The sequence below is a fragment of the Gadus morhua genome, chromosome 14 (genome assembly GCF_902167405.1).
Source record: "Gadus morhua chromosome 14, gadMor3.0, whole genome shotgun sequence".
Lineage (NCBI taxonomy): Eukaryota > Metazoa > Chordata > Actinopteri > Gadiformes > Gadidae > Gadus > Gadus morhua.
Genome location: NC_044061.1, coordinates 18,678,136 through 18,690,653, shown reverse-complemented (window position 1 = coordinate 18,690,653; position 12,518 = coordinate 18,678,136).

Below are 12,518 nucleotides of genomic sequence, written 5' to 3'. Positions count from 1 at the left end.
GACATAGGGACACAAACCCCACACAAGCACCACCGATTGTTTCCTGTGCGCTCAGATACATCTCTCTCTCCTTCATCTATTTCTCCTCCATAGTCAGGCTCTGTTGGGGGCACTAAAACTCCGACTTCTCTTACTGGCTCAAAAGCATAGGCAATTGGATGCCTGCCCTCATTGGTGGGTCTATCCAATTCGTCCATATCCATTTTGTTGAGGCAGTAAGCTACCTGTGAGGCTATGAGCCGCTATGTAAACAACATAGAATGTTAATACCAACCATTCTCGTGACGTCATCGTATTCTGAAAACAGAGATGGCGGCGCACAGGCTGAAAACATTGTAATTAATGCAACGTGTTTGTGCTTCATTCTGAATAACGGGACATATTTCCGACTTTATTTGTATTTATGGTATATTTAAATATTTAACTAGTGCTATAGACATGTTTTATTTGATTGCTTCCTTTCCACTTTAAGACTGCCCATGAGGCCAACGGGTGCATGTATTGGAGGTAGGCCCTTGAGTGCTGGGTTCGGGTGGGAAGGGTGGGGGGGGTCTGCGGTGTGCTGAACCTCGTCTGAACCAAGAGCGATGGCATTGGGTAGTTCTGCTGCTGCCCGACAGGCTCCACTTTGCCCCCACGTCACCACCTCCACTGCATCCAACACGCCATGTGCTCTCTCCGCCAGCGGGCCAATTATAAGCCATATTCAGGGGGAGACGCCCACTTTTTATGACCTAAGGGCATTTGTAGGCAATGCACTTCCAGACTAAGATTATACTATTGAATATAAATATGTATTCAGTCAAAAACCCAAGAGTCAAATTCAGCTATGTCCTGGGGGAAATGGTATGGTTCACCAAAGGGATGGTTACACACATGTCAATGGAAAACAATATTCGGACAAAGAACAAGGCATGTTACAAATGTTGAATATAACTTTGTGTATTTTAAATCTCCTTTGAAGATGACAATGCCCCCTCTGGTCCCTGAGTTAGCTTATGCCTCATTATGGCTCTAATTGATGGAAGCCATTTTGTCTGACTTCATACTGCAGGTTGAGTAATGACATCATCTTGTTGTATCTCCCAGAACCCATGATAAGTGGTTTGTGGTGATGGTTGACAATCCCATTATATGTCAAGCGATCTTTGTTGTACCGCGTAAGGCTGAATACACACTTGATAAAGGCAAACCAAGTTCAGATCACTTGACCCCCAAACTAATGAATGGTTCAAGGTCACCTAATGGCTATGTAAAGCAGCTGATCTACAGCTGAGCTGGGCCGGGGTAGGCTCTTCTAGATGTTCTTAGTGAATACCAGACAGTTACCGTCATAACAATATTACAAAAATGTTTAAAAATAGATAGCTTGCAAGAAGACTCGAGTAGGAGACATAAGTTTACCTTTTAAGCAAGTTCCACATATATTGAACTTGTATAAAAATAGAATTCCCTGTCCCACCTTCAAGGTTTCTCAAAAGAGATCCTTTTGTTTTGGCCCCTTCTTCCCTAAAGCACAATCCCCCTCGCTATCTTCCAAACTAACTAACTCCCTAACTTACGCTCTCACTCCCGCACTAATGCCCTCATTCACTCCTAACGTGTGCACTATATGCTGCCCGGCATGGCGCGTCCTTTTCCGCTACATGGCTGCGGTTCTGTTTATTTCTCAGCCCGCCTTTGTTTTGTTACTTTAAGCACCATGTCTGTCAGCCCTAGTGTAATTATATGGAGACAGAGACGCAGGAGGGGAGAGGCCCGGGAGACAGCCCTCTCTTTCAGCTGCTGTGAGCCGCGACCAGTACTGCCTGAAGCCCTTTGCCTCTTTGAATGAAGGCCAAAAGACTCGACTCCCTTTTAACCCCTTGGATCCGCCAAAAAGCTACGGCTCCAAGCACCTGAAGGCTTACTCAGACCGCTTCTTCGTATTGTCTTTCCCATGTGTGCGAAAGAGTAGGTGTATGTATGCGTGATAGTATGTACGTACGTACGTATGAATGTATGTATGTGTGAGTGTATCTGTGTTTGTGTGTGTGTTCATGTGTGTGTCTGTGTGTATGTGTGTATGTGTGTGTGTGGGGGGGGTATGTGTGTGTGTGTGTGTGTGTGTGTGTGTGTGTGTGTGTGTGTGTGTGTGTGTGTGTGTGTGTGTGTGTGTGTGTGTGTGTGTGTGTGTGTGTGTGTGTGCCATCATGAACCGCCTCGCTTGGCTTGACTTCCATGTTACTAAGAAGCGTTTGCTGATCACTATGATGGTTTCCTTTTCACATGGCTAGTAAGTAACCATGTCAGCCAGCCAAGGGCCAAGTGCAGTGAATGGTATGCCTTGTATAACAGTGTGATTATTGATTATAATGGTACTACATCGTCCTCCTATAGGCAATCCCTTCCTGGTATTCCCCCAGATTTACATCCATGTCACGTCCAATGGAACAGTAGGTTCACCGACAGGCAGACAGACAGACAGACAGACAGACAGACAGACAGACAGACAGACAGACAGACAGACAGACAGACAGACAGACAGACAGACAGACAGACAGACAGACAGACAGGCAGGCAGAAAGACAGATAGATAGATACATAGATACATAGATTGATACATAGATTGATACATAGATACATAGATGGTGGGATGTGGTCAACGGGGTTTTGCATTTTACAAATGACAGCAAACCAATCCTGCAGAAATACAGAACATTCAAACCAACTGGCAGTTTTTTTTGGTTTTCTTCATTGTTTGCAGATGAAAGGATTCTTTTACACAACTCGAATTTACCAAAGATGTCATGAAAAGAGAGAAAAAAAACACACTTGTATACACGCACACACATAACAAAACGAAACGCAGGAAATGTAAAATGGACTGTTCTTCTTTAAGTGCCCTTAATGTCTTCCATATTGTGGGGTTCTAAATTGATGCAGGAAATGCTGTCACTCCGCTGTGCTTTCCAAACTTCCAGAGTGAGGTTTTGGCCTCGGCTCATGCCAGTGCGGTAGATTCCAACGCTGTACCGACCCTTCTCATGTTTCCCTCTAGCAGCGAGAGACGGACTCTTCGCCTTCTCCCCATTCTGAGTCCAAAATGGAAAAGACTGTATACCCCCCTAGCCCTCCCTCTGCCCCCCTGCCTGATCCGGTGTGTTTGGGTGTGTTTTTTGGACTGTGTGTGCAAGGAGGTATTTAAGGGGTATTTTACGTCTCATTTATATTCTCAAGTGTGTGTGTGTGTGTGTGTGTGTGTGTGTGTGTGTGTGTGTGTGTGTGTGTGTGTGTGTGTGTGTGTGTGTGTGTGTGTGTGTGTGTCTATGTGTGTGCGTGCGTGCATGCGGTGCGTGTGTGCGTGTGTGTGTATGTGTGTGTATGTGTCTGCATGCATGCATACGTGTTTGTGTGTGTGTGTGTGTGTGTGTGTGTGTGTGTGTGTGTGTGTGTGTGTGTGTGTGTGTGTGTGTGTGTGTGTGTGTGTGTGTGAGGGCGGGTGCATGCGTGTGTAAGGTAAGTTTGTGCGTGTGACTTTGTGTGCGTCTGTGTGTGTGATGCATAAGGTATGCAGAACCGTGCAGTTTCGGTTTGACATATCTTGATCTACGATACATGCGTCCTCCCTCCTCCACACACATACACATACACAAGCACATAAACACACACACACACACACACATACACACATACACACATACATAAAAACACACAAACACACATACACACACACACATATCTCAGTTTCTGGAATAAAATAATGTATACAATATATTGAAGGACTTCTTAAAAGGAAATAAGTTACTTCCTATAGGGAACATTTCTAGAGAAAGACGACACAAATTAAGGGTAATGTTCTTTAGGTATGTGTTTACATCACTCCTCTGCAAGGGTTTACGTGTCATCTTATGACAATAGTGCATTGTATAAAACCGTTGCGATCCACAACTGCAGAGCCCAAAGCAAGGGGATCCCAAGTTAACCCTTTATGCTGCCGACTGCACCTTTTCTCAATGCAATCCAACATCTGCACGGCCAACAGCGGGGGCATAACGGACAGACAGCGAAGAGCGAAGAACAACCGACTTTTAGACTTTATACACACGTAATGTTGGTCACTGAGTACCAGGCCTGTCAGAGCTGTATAGATGCAACTTCTGAAGACTCAAATCACTTTTAACAATTAGCCCTTTGCTTTCAGTTTGATCTTTTTTTTTTGTTCATCACGTCTTTGTTCATCACTCTTTCAAACACTTCTTCATACAAACACAAACCAACAGACACACAAACACACAACATACACACACAAACACACCCTATAAAACATACACAAACACACACACACCGTACATACACAGAAACAAACACTCACCATACAACCACACACGCAAAAGCACAAACACATACACACGCACACATACACACACACACACACACACACACACACACACACACACACACACATGCACACACACACTTACTATAAACACACACATACGTATCAGCCTTTTTATTTGGCCCTCGCGGCTAGAGTTGCACACAAAATCTCTTTGCCTCCTTTCAGCAGGACATGGGAGCATGGGAGCCTCGCCTCTATTGTCTGGGAGCCAAGGCGTTTAAGGAACTAGTAAAGGGCCAGGATTGAGGGGTCCTGTCCCTTCAGGATAGGAGCTATGTTTTGCAAGCCCACCCCCCTGATCGCTGCATGCCTGAAACTGAAGAACATAATCTGGGCTCATCATGGCGACTGGAAATGATAACAAAAAAAGTCCCAGTTTGTACTGTCAGAGTAATCAGATACTGAAGAAGGGCTGCAAGCTACAATTGTCCTTTTAGACAAATTATCTTTCTTTCTATCTGTCTTTCTGTCTCTCTCTGCCTGTGTCCCTGTCTCACCCCGGTAAGATGTATTAATGAGAATGATCTCAGCCTTCCTCTGGTCCTGTCAATCACAAGGGTGTCGGCGTAAAGGCGATGTCGGAGAGTCACTGTGTTGTGTTTGTAGCCCTTCAACAGAGCCCTGCAGGTAACATTACTGCCCAATTATGGATGCTCTCAAACAAGATGATTGGGGTAGCTGTTGACGCATGCCCTGCAGTGCAGCCTGGCCCAAAGATGATATATGGACTGATCTTGCCATGAGGAACTCATGTCTCTGTCTCTCTCTCTCTCTCTAACTCTAGCGTTTTTATCTAGTGGATAGTGCTGCAACGATTAGTCGATTAATCGATTAGTCGATCGAAAGAAAATGTATCAAATCTTATTTGATAATCAATTAATCGTTTGAGTAATTTGTCAAGTACTAATACAAAACATATGCTGCTTAATGCTTCAGAAATTTGGTTGAATAATCATTATTAAATCAAAATCCAGAAAATGTCAAGTAATTTCGACTCTTGAAACATGCCATCATTGCTATTATGACATTTCTAGACTAAATGATTCGTCCGAAAAATAGATGGCTTGAATAATCAACTATGAAAATGATCATAGTCGATTTAAGCCATACTGTGGGATAGTAAATTGCATTGTGGGAACTCTGAAAGTCCAGCTCTCCTGACTGCAGGTCTTCTCATTTATGTATACGTTACATAAATTATTCTCACAATTTAAAAGGCCTTTATTGATCTGAGTTTCCAATCAACTCTATTATTATTAAAGGGTAACTATACCCCATTTTAGCAGAACTTCCCCTACGAGTTTGAAATTATGCAATCTGAACAGTCATGACAGTTGTTAAAGTTGTCATGACCGCTCAGCAATACCTGACACGTGTGTCAGCAATACCTAACACATTCGGTTCCATAGTAGTAGGTGTGAGCTGTGTTTTCAAATGTTTTTAAAAACCACGTCTCACCCACTGTCTTGAGTCCAGCCAATAGAAAGCTACTAATCTGGAAAATAGTTCTCATTTACAGAGAATGACGATTATTATTCTCTGTAACAACTTTTAGTTCATTTTACAAAAGAATAACAACGAAATGTTCACCAACCAAGTGAGACCCAAATGGAACATTTCATCTGAAAAAGTGATTTGGGGTGATTACTTATCCTTCAACGCTAGTTATCCAGCATTGTTCCAGAGCATCATCCCAAAATCAGCTACAGACTACACATGATTTCAATACAAATGTGCAAAAGTCTACATTGTTAATATGTTGTGAATACATTTCAATCAGGAGAGACTAGTAATTAAAATGAACCACAACATTTATTCAAAACACATTTGGAGATTTTAGATGAGGAGGAGATGATTCTTCATGGGCACATGGATCCATGAATGCCCGGAGTTCAATGGCTCTGGAGGACGCCATCTCTTTCTCCGCAGACAGGTGGCGCTCAGTCCCAGAGGTGAAGGGGACAGAGGAGGGCTGCAACCAGTCTTGATAAAACAATACCAGCTACAAGCATGAATGAGAGTTTTACATACACCACGGCTTGGTGCACATTTGTACTGCGATTAGAACCCAACATAGAGCAATGAGTAGGGGAATGTCTTCTACCTGATTCATCTTTTGCTTTAGCTACAATCTTGGAACATGGAGTTATACCAAGCCAGAGATAATTTCAGTACCAACATTTGTTTTTATGTTGCCATTTTTTTCCGTCTGCCTAGAGATGTTCGGTTTTATTTAAACAATGGACATAGAAAATGGAGTTAGTGTGCTCTTACAGCATGCGTTGAATACAACACAAAGTCATGTCTAACAAATGGCAAGGAATCAAAGACTGAATGAGATCAAGGCTAAACCAATTTATGAATGGGAAAGGTCTTTTTGAAAGCATTTGAATCCAACTATGCTCAGTATCACGACTACAATCATGGATTAAGAGAGCCTTTACTCGAGACAAAGATACAGATAGACGAGGGACATTTTCTGTTTATTGTTGAGATTTATTCTGTTTTCCTATAGCATTTAGAAAGCACTAATAGCCCTTTCTGATTGATAATTTTGTATCTCTCATAGTCTTTTATTATTTATTTTATTATTTTATTTATTATTAAGGTTCATATATCACAGACTACCACACCTCTGCATTTTAACTAGAGAAACAATGTTCACTTTTTAGGCATTACGGTCATGGTCTCCACTCAAAATATTAACTTCCTTGGACAGAACACGCCCTTTAAACCAGCCAATCCCTGGTAAAAGATGGGTCGTAGTGTTGATAGATTGGTCCTCCCTCAAACATCACTGGCATGCTTTGTGACTTTGCAAAATGTTAAAGACAACAACGCCGAGACAGGATAGGAGATGTCTGAGACAGAAACAGAGAGTGACAGAGATAAAGGATCTCATCCCTCCCTCGGTCTCTGTCTGCCTCCAGCCCCTCCCTGCCCTGCTCTAAAGCATGGCTGCTGGTCAGCCTGTGCTCACACAGACAACCAGACAGACAGGCAGCTAGACACTCTGGCTCCATACCATTGCAGTACATACACACAGACAGCCACACACTCTGTCATGGGCTTTGCCTTCAACCCGGACACACTGACTATACTGAGGGGAAGAGAGGGCACACATACACGAACGCACGCACACACACGCACAATACATACACATATTCACATACGCACATGCACGCACAAACAGGCCTTCAGACACACAACAGAAACACAAAAACAACAAGAAACACAAAGCCTATGCAGTCCTTCTTCAGCCCCTTCTCAATACCACATTTGATGTACTACTAAACACAAACACTATCAACAGCATCGTTAATAACGTTAAATTCATATTTGGTCAACCTGTAGGGATCCCTGAGCAAGTTGCAAGAAGCACTTCAAGTCTGCTAATGAATGGTGAATACCACATTTTTATTAAACTTTTCTGGTCACTGCAAACTGAACATTATCACCCAGATATTGTATATGAGCACGTTGATATCGTGTCATTGGCATCACCCACATACTGCACTTGAAATAAAGTCAGTCCCATCACCGACTTACAATATATAAATAAATGTTCAAAATCATCCAGATACTGCATATTAATGCATATAATGGCAACAATTCTCTGTGTTTGAGTATGTCTGTGTTTGTGTGTTTGTGAGTGTGTGTGTGTGTGGGTGTGTGTGTGTGTGTGTGTGTGTGTGTGCGTGCGTGCGTGCGTGCGTGCGTGCGTGCGTGCGTGCGTGCGTGCGTGCGTGTGTGTGTATGTTGTGTGTGTGCGTTGTGCGTGTATGTGTGTGTGCATGTGTGTCTGTACAGTTGGTGGCTAGAATGAGTTCCTTCAATGTTGCTTCATGGCTGTTTGCTGCCACCTTCTGATTCAAAGCCACTACGACATGTAATGTGTCCAAGTTCCATGCATTCTTTGTGATAGTGTTGAGCAGGCTATCAGGGTCCTATCATGTGTTACTGGCTTGTACTGTCAGGTGAAGGTGAAAGCTAGTCTTATGATTCCTTGGTTTTATTTATAATCTGTTAACGGAGAACATCCCCTTCCACAATACACATACATTTGAAAATTTCACACACACACACACACACACACACACACACACACACACACACACACACACACACACACACACACACACACACACACACACACACACACACACACACACACACACAGACACACACACACACACACACACACATAGCCACAGAGGCACAGGGAAAGTATATTGGCCGGAGGTAGAAACATTCAGATAAATGAGGCAATACAGCTTAGCCGAACAGAACAGCCTGAGGGAATGATTTTCTGCCCAGGAAACCCCTGGTTCACCCATCGCATCATCCCCAACCCCTGGAGTTACACACTGCATGCTGTCATTAGCATGTTGAGTGTAGTGTGTGTGTGTGTGTGTGTGTGTGTGTGTGTGTGTGTGTGTGTGTGTGTGTGTGTGTGTGTGTGTGTGTGTGTGTGTGTGTGTGTGTGTGTGTGTGTGTGTTAGAGAGAGTGTGTGTGAGAGTGTGTGTCACTGTGTCTGTGAACCCTAACTCCTGGATCAGAATCTTGTTGGAATCTATTGATTACCAAGTGACTGCTTGAGAAATACTGGAGCAGATCAGCACAGAACAAACCACGATTGTATCCTGGAGGAAGAACGTGTTGTTTTTCTACAGAAGTGAATCATTCTATCCTGGGCCCATACTGTTATTTTTAGATTATATTAGGGTAATTTGTTTTCATGTGTTTCTTTATATGTTCCTTTATTCCTGAAAATACACGTTTGTGTGAGCGAACATCGCGAGATAACTTGTGCATGTAATTGTCTGATTTCCATATTGGTAAAAACCCAGGACTCCAATAACAACATGCAACACAATGATACCCTTTTGTTCATGGGCCCCGACGCTAGTACCATCTTCAACACATGAGCCCTATGAGATTTAGATCACAACAACACTATCTGTGAGTGCTCCTCTTACTCGCATTGTACAAGTGTAGCAACACAATGGTAGCCCAGGGATGCTATTTGCATATTGTCAAAGGGGTGTGTGAATGGGGTAAAAAGAAAATGAGGAATTATATCAGGCACAGAAAAAAGCAATGGGCTGTGACCAAATCCTAGTTCCTCCATGCATATGTTATCCCAGATTGAGTGGTTTTTATTGTCATGTGAATGCAAATGGGGGGACTGGTAGGATGGAAGCAGCGAGCAATTACGGCTTCGATGGGAGGTTGAGCAGATCTAATCAGATCTGGCGCGATGCAGAGCATTATGTGCGATTGATGACAACGTAGCTGCGTTGTGTATGGTTGTTGAGAGATGTACGTTGAGAAGTAATACTGACATGATGTGGTCATCAATAACTGATTATTGTGGAAGCAAGATCTCCAAGAATCAGCCCAGAATGATTTGATTCGTTTTTTTCATTGGATTTGTTTTGAAAGCTACGGCAAAATAACGACAATAACAGTAATAGGCCTACTACTATTTTCTGCACACACTTATTTCCTGTCCAGGGTTGCAGTTGGGTGGATACTATTACACTTTATACTGGTGGAGGATACTGAACTGGCTAGGTGGTTCGACCAGCCGAAAGGTATATTTTGATCGTTTATGGCCTGGCCACATCTTTCCTGTATAGGCAAGATCGACATCCTTTATGACCTCACGTAGGCCTAGTCACTTTCGATTTTCTGCTGAATGCCGAAATAGTTCAATACTCCATGGATCATTCAGTCAAATGTTATCAAAATCAGTCTAAGATTGAAATTATCTTGTTTCCAACCTTCATGGAGAGAATGCAGGAAACGTGCAACCTTCTGCAAATAAGGTGCACCGTAAGTGCTGTCGCGTAGGGGAAGTTGTGGTAGGCCTACTACTGATTGTTATTATCCAACTGTTTTATGTCTACCTAATTAGCTACCATTGTACTCTTATCGGATAATTCTTACTTTTCTTTGGCGATGTCGTCAAATATGGGCCTGGCACTTTATTCCTGAAGCTGACTAATTTAATTGTAGCATGTTATTAATGCATGTTCAAGTATTTCACCCACATGGTGGCGCTGTTTACAAACTAAACTAAACGCTAAACTTGCTGGTTGTTTATCATGCAGAGACAATAAACAAATGAGAAATACATATACATGTTGAAAAGTGTTTCAAAGGTTTCCATCGCACAATAAATAACACTGTTGCTGTCTTACTCTAGTATTCAGTCGTCACATGAAACATTGCAAGAATGGCTGTGCTGCGCATTTTGAATGCATTCCCCTATAAGAAAAGTATTATTTCCCACAAGTGTTATATCCTGGTGTGCATCCTTTGAGTCTGTAGCTATGGGATATATAGTTACAGATTGTAAGTACTTCCCTCTTTCGTAAAATTCAGCCTCGACAGAGCCCCCATAAAAAGGTTGAAACAGGACTATTTATAGTACAATGAATGAAATAAATCATTAAGAAACGTGGTTTATTCCAGTGGTGTATAGGGTAGTGCCTTGCACCCCAGAGGGGCGGGGTCCCACCCTGCAAAGGAGTTTTCCATATTAAACATTTTTTCACAAAATGAATTTTTCAGAGATAAAATACCACAGCTTTCACTTCATGTCGTAACTCATCAATGTGTACAATAAAAATAGAAGGTGAAACTACCATTGCACTACGCTGTCTTATCGTGACTCTGGCCCCTTCTCTTTTGGACCTCTGAGTCATCTGACAAGAACATCCCAGTGGCTGACTTCTCTTCATTGGCTTACATTTGCAATGGCTTCTTCGGAGAGGAAAATAGCAGTGGTCCCTTGGTAACAGCGTCCCCCAGCCGCTGAGTCTTTCTTCTGAGTCACGGGCCACAAGACAGTTGGATGGTTGGTAAATTGCCGTTGAATTCAATTTCCTGTTGTGAGGATTACCGCTATTATCAGTCAACAGGATATACCATGAGCTCATGTGGTTTGAGAAAGTCTCTGAGGGAGATTTGTCATGAGTAGGCCAAGAGTTCAGTAGGCCTAATTTTTTTTGGTTTTGTCACTTCACATACAATGTGATAGCTTATCCCTTTGTGCAATATCGTTCTTAGAAGAAGAATGAACAACTGAAGTTTTTGTAGAGTTCCACTCAAGTTAGGTTACAAGCCAAATCTATACCTGAAACATTCCTTTTCAATAAAATTATAGATTGGGGAAAAGCTGGGCCTATTGCAAATGCATGTCTTAGATATCCTGTACTGTAGGCTCTTTGTAGCTTTTCTTAGTTAAAATAAAAACAAATCAACAAAACCAGATGGTGGAACATGCAATGTGTGACTGTGACTATGACTGCTGTTGACATTACGAGGAGTGAATCAGTGGGTTTTCTGGGATACCCTGAATTGCACACAACACAGAGACATATCTTGATCCGCAGCAGCCTGTACTGCCAAGTGGGCTCATGACTGAGTCATGAGTAGTGACACCGGATTGCATCTCGCTTTTAGAACTTGCTTTTACATTTACAATTTGAGTGCCATTTTCAACCAGCTCAGCTCACCACAAAGTTTTGAGAAATTATCATAAGTTCATGGTATTATTAAGGGTTGTTTTTTTTCAATAGAACCCCAATATGCTTACATGAAACATACCCTAATAATGCCAACTTCATATGAAGAACAATATATATAAAGAGGAATTACAGAATATGAACCAAAAGCAAAGGGGAAATAGAAAGGGTTGTATTTATATCCTATATATATTTTCACACCATTTTGCTTATGCTTTCAAACTGAATTCATTCCATTAGTGAGAAGGGCTCATCGTGTGTACTGTAAGCACCTCAACCAACCCAACACCAGGCCAGGTTGGACAGACTTCTGGCTTCTTCTGTATCGATGAATATAAGGAAAATAGGGTATAGCCTAAGCCTTAGAGAGAATTAAAGAGAATAAGAGCAAGAGAGGGTGCGAGAAACAGAGAGGGAAATGAGCCTCCATTATAGGCACTTTATAGTCGCCCTTTGGCCGTAGGCGATATACTCCTAGACGACGGGGGGTTCTGTACACGAAACGCAACACATGAAAAACTAGTTGTAAGCTCCAATTTGCAGAGGAATGTGTCGCCAATGCAGAGGGAGATATCACAATATAATTAGTGTGCTTTTACTT